General features: G+C 40.9%; 1 pseudogene; it reads right to left on the reverse strand.

The window, feature by feature from the left end:
- The window catches only part of LOC102475809 (protein FAM50A-like), a 4,020-nt pseudogene extending 448 nt beyond the window's left edge, over positions 1-3,572 (reverse strand).
- Between the last annotated feature and the right edge of the window lie 1,827 nt (positions 3,573-5,399).

The raw sequence follows: 5,399 nt of genomic DNA on the forward strand, positions 1-5,399 counted from the left end.
GGCTTCCCGGAGCCGGTTCTCTTCCTCCTCACGGTCTCCGGCAGGCAAGAAGTTAGTGTCCATGTCGGGGTTCTTTCCCAGCTTCCTCTTCTCGGTGGTGACCTCTTCCCTTTCCAGTTCCTCCTTGTGCATGGTCACCTCCTCCTGCTTGTCCCTTCCTCTCCTTCCTCCGGGTGAAAGCCAGGCTGGAGATCTTCCGCGTGGCTTCCTTTTCCGCCTTCTCACGCAGCGTCTCCTGCTCCAGCTGCAGCTCCTTCCCCTGCTCCTTCTGGGCCAGTTTCTTTTCCTGCTCCTTCACCAGCGCCTCCTGCTTGGCTTTCATGTCATTCTGGGTTACAAGAACCCCGGTACTGGACTGGAGCTTTGCCTCCACGAAGTCATAGTGACCGGAGAACTTCTTGTCAATGTTGGATCTTGTCCTGTTCTCCTCTGTGATCCGCTGCTTCATCTGCTCCATCCGCTCCCGCTGCTTCTCCCGCTTCTTCATCAGATGCATGGCGCGGCCTGCCTCGCTGGTGGCGCCCTGGTATTGAGCTATGTCCCAGCGGGGACAACACAGACGAGTTTTGGCGGCAGTAACTACGGCTGACAGTCACCAAATGATAATATTTTCTAAAAGAGAAACAAAGGTAACACTTCTGACTCTAGATACCAGAAGAAGCCTTGAGAGTTTATCTAGTGAATTCCTTTACCCCTAGGCAGGTTGTGTTTTGAGCCACATTTTAAAGCTCTCTCATAAAGAACAAGAGTCCACAATGCTCCTTAGCTATCCATTTTAGTATTAAATAATTCCCACTATTAATAATTCTTCCTTTAGTCACATGTGATTTTTCTCTTTTTCTGGTCCTAATTGGAGTTGGAGAGAAAATGGTGATTATTCCAGTGTGAGAGCCTTTCATGTATTTATAGATTGTTACTAAATTGTCTCAAATCAACCTTTAATCTTTGTACTGAATAATATCTATTCTCTTGACCTTCTTTAATAGATCTTTGTCCAAACCCTTCAGTAACCATTTGTAGCTTTTCACTAAATCAACTCATCTTCCCCCTTCCTTACATAGCTGTAGAACACAGAGGCAAAGATAATATTTTTGAAAGAGTGGGAGTTTGATGAAAGGGGTTCATCCTTGGTTTTTATATGTATAGGTACCTTTAAAGTAACATATTTTTGCAAATCAAATGCTGTTTTAATAGTCCTAGCAAGTTTACCTTTTAAAGGATGTAGTGAATCTTTCTGAAAACGAGTAGTTTTGTTGTGTAAATGTATAGAGATGATTATTTTTAAGCTCAGATTTTTATGTTTACATAGAGTTTTCTTGAAGTAGAGCTCATCTCTACTATTATATTATCTGTGTCTTTAGTTCTGTAGCAATTCTGCAACCCAGTGATGCTTGTGAATTATGTTTTAGATTTGCTTTTGAGAGCTACATTTGCACAATAAGCTCAGCATTTATTAAAGTTACCCATAAACATGTATAAAATAAAGATATCTGTAAAAAATGTATAAAACATATCATACTCTGCTTTTCAGAGGTGGTAGTCTTGGCCCAGCTGCTGTGATGCAGGTAGGAGGGCACCTTAGCACAATACTGGAGCCATATAAGAAGGCCTGGGGTTCGGATTTCAGGTCTGCTTGGTGAGCCTATGATGATGGCTAGCTGGAAGGCTGGGAGGAGGAGGATAATGGCATTGCAAAACACCACTGAAGCTCTCTCTATCTCTGTCTCTCTCTCAGAGAGAGATATTACAATCTAGGAGGAGAGATATAATACACATGGTAACCAAGATTTAAGTTGGGAAGAATATGTGTTATAAATTGAAGATTCACAGAAAAAAGAGGCTATCTGGAAACAAAAAAGATTTTTGTAAGAGGTTCATTTGAGGGGGTTCTTGAAGTTGTATAATGTTTACAGTAGAATTAAAGGAGATAATTACTAGCAAAAAGAACTATGTGAGAAGACCAGTGGGCCTGGAGAATGGTCAGTGAAGAAGAGAAGAAATGGCTGGAAAAGTGCTTTGTGGGATGGTGTAATGTTGTTTTTAGGAATGTGGATTTTATAATACATAATAAGTAGGCAGTAATCAGTTTTAACAATGGCATAACGTGTCTAAGAGTTTCCTGTAAAGAAGAATGCAGTTAACATAATATTTTTCTGACTAACCAGAATCCAATCAACACTCTACTTTAGGGAAATCTGCTCTTATTAGATATTAGTTGGGTGCTGAGTTTTGTGTTCCACTGTGGAAACCAAAGAAGGGTCAGACATTCCTTCTCTCCATTTGAAACATGAGACATAGCCTTGATTCAGCTCATTAGAATTGCCCCTATGATTCTGTGATCTGAGGGATGAATGCAATGGTGTACTGACAAATAGCAAGTTATTGTGTCAACATTGTATTCACCTGCAGTGATGGTGGTTGTCCAGTGACAACACCTGATTTTTTTTTGGGGGGAGGGGCACAGCCTTGACTGTGTTCTCCACCCTCTGACCTACTTTAATCCTTCCCAATGTCTTGAGATTGGTTCTGTAGCCTTCCAAAAGAGTCAAAGGACTCCCTGACATTCTGTGAAAAACTCTTTCTGCCCACATTAACTCAAATCAATTTCAGTGGCTCACAATGACTGAATCATATATTTGTCTGGAATCCACAGAGTGAAGTGAAATGAATGAAGACAAGAGGGCAGGTTAGTTAGGTAATTGCCATGGTCCAGAAAAGAAGTGATGCCACTTGAGCTAGGGCAGTTAGAGTGGAGACAAGAAGCTCCATGAGATACAATAATGGAACTAAACATGAGATTGAACAGCCTCGGTCATCTGTCACTATTTTATTGGCAAGGTTGATCATACCTGATCTGGCTAGTTAGGTGAACCTGCTTTTTTTTTTCCTGGAAAACATGTACTTTTCTCCCAAGGTTCTCATTTGAAGAGGATGCCTTTTTGAAATGGGAGAGGACTTTCATTTTCAATGAACATTGATTCATTGGAAAGTTGCAACTAATTGCACTGAAGAATAATAGAGTTTGTGAATGAAAAATAATGGTAAAGTTTAAGATTAAGTGATTGAACAAGCAACAATATTACTGAAAGGAGGATACTGAAGGAGATAGTAGCAAAGATAATTACTGGACATTGTTTAGGTAGTTTTCTCCAACTTCTAGCTCATTACAGGTGCTAGATACCCATATCTTAGTCTATTGTGTACTGTTATAACAAAATGCCTGAGAGAGAATACTTTGTCAGGGTAGAAATGTATTTCTCACCTTTCTAGAGGCTGAGAAGTCAAAGATCAGGGCACTGGTAGGTTTGGCCACGAGGACTGTTTTTCCTTCCCTGATAGTGCCTGTTACTGCCACCTCCAGAGAAGAATGCTGTGTCCTCAAATGACGGAAGAGCCAAAAGGGTGAAAAGGAAGTAATCTCCTTCTGCCAAGCCTTTTTGTAGTGCGTTAATGTATAAAGGCCAGAGTCTTTATAACTCAATCACCTCCCAAAGGCCACACCTCCTAATGCTGTTGTTATGAGGATTAAGTGCCCACATGAAACTTGGAGGGGACAAAAACATTCCAACCATAGCATCCCATGTCTTGTTTTCTCTAGCCCTCCCTTCTCTTCATACAGTAGAACACATTTTCACAGTAACACAGACAACCCAGAAAATCCCAAGCAGAAGTGTGTACACTGAGTTGTTGGCTGGGGTCTTCTGGATACTGAGAGCTGGATGAATTTGAAGACTCCACCCCTTGCTGTCTCCACAGCTTTCAATAATGTTTTGTTTTGTATTTATGAGAGGTTTTTTGTTTTTTAATTTTCTGTAGGGTGTGTATGTTCACTGGAGAGACAAGAGAGTGAGACCTTAACTCCCTTCTGGGGGTGAGGAGAAAGACCATGCCACAATCTCTTCTCTATTTTCCTCTCAGGATTTTGCACATGCATGTACATGTGCCTGGCATGAGTTTTAAGCCACTGGGTCCAGGAACTGAGCTGTAGTCAACTATGTGGGAGTCCAGTGGTATGACCATTATGTCATCTGCTGGTCCCTCAATAAAATTTTTTTTTGGATGCTAGAACCTTATTATTGTCTTCTGTTCTAATTGCCACCTTTATGTCTAAGGACTTCTTCACACTTAAATAGTCAACTATTTTATCCTTATTTGCCTTTTCCATTGTTTTGCTTTTGTAAAAAACAGAAACTTAACTCTCATAGGGTATTGAAAATATATTAGATCTTTTTGGAGAATCATGTTACCAGAAAGGATTCCTTTGAGCCATTCAAACATTTCAAAATCTCATTTTAGAGATTTCCCCTGATCTAAAATACTCCTTAGCTACAGCACCACTAACGTTATATTTGGTAATCCTTCCTGTCTCTCTTCTTCCTCAGACTCTTATCATCCTTCATTCTCTCTGGTTTGTTCTGCCACCTCCGTACTCCTCTGAGTCATGCACAGCAATGTTACTCCATTCTGTGAAACTTAGTTATCCATCCTCTGGTTTTGGCAGTTATTTCAAGTATTTTTCAGGTTATTTTTCTAAAAATTGTTTTCTCTATAAAAGAAATCCTGTTGCCAGTGATTAGTTTTTTTTTTTACTCTTTGTCACAAATACTGCACAGAAATGCTCTCTATCTTTGGGACCAGCAGTTAGCGTAATGGCTATGTCGCTGGACTCCACATAGTAGACTGCGGTTCGAGTCCCAGACCTGGTGGCTTAAACTCACGTCAGGTGTGTGTGTGTGCGTGCCCAAGATCCCAAGAGGAGAATGGAGGAGAAGGGATTGCGGTGTGACCATCCCTCCTGGGGGGTGATTTCTCACTTTCTGTCTCTCTGTCTCTGTCTGTCTGGCGAGTGCACATGCCCTATAGCAAAAACCTCTTCAAAGAAAAAAAAAAAAAAAAGAATGCTCTCTATCTTTAGTTACATATAACAAAAACCAAGTCATTCTCTCTCAGGCATATGTGCAATTACTTTTGCATATATGAATATTTAAAAACATGCATATGCTTATTTTTGTATATATATTTTGAAAAGTACATTGGATTATATCATGCAGTTTTTAGAGTGTTTTTGCTATAGGGCACATAAGCTTGCCAGAAAGACAGAGAGAGGCAGAGAGACAGAAAGTGAAACATCACCCCAGGGGGGATGACCACACTGCAATCCCTTCTCCTCCAGTCTCTTCTTGGGATCTCGGGCATACATGCATATGTGCCTGGCATGAGTTTAAGCCACTGGGTCTGGGATGCAAACTGCAGTTGACTACATGGGAGTCCAGCAACATAGACATTACACCAACCGTTGGTCTCCATGTATTTTTTTAAGAGAGATTTTGCTATAAGGCATGTGTGCTAACCAGAGAGATGGAGAGACAGAAAGTTAGAAATCAACGCCCCCCACACGG

This window comes from Tupaia chinensis, unplaced genomic scaffold (assembly GCF_000334495.1).
Source record: "Tupaia chinensis unplaced genomic scaffold, TupChi_1.0 Scaffold146650_1, whole genome shotgun sequence".
Taxonomy (NCBI): Eukaryota; Metazoa; Chordata; class Mammalia; order Scandentia; family Tupaiidae; genus Tupaia; species Tupaia belangeri.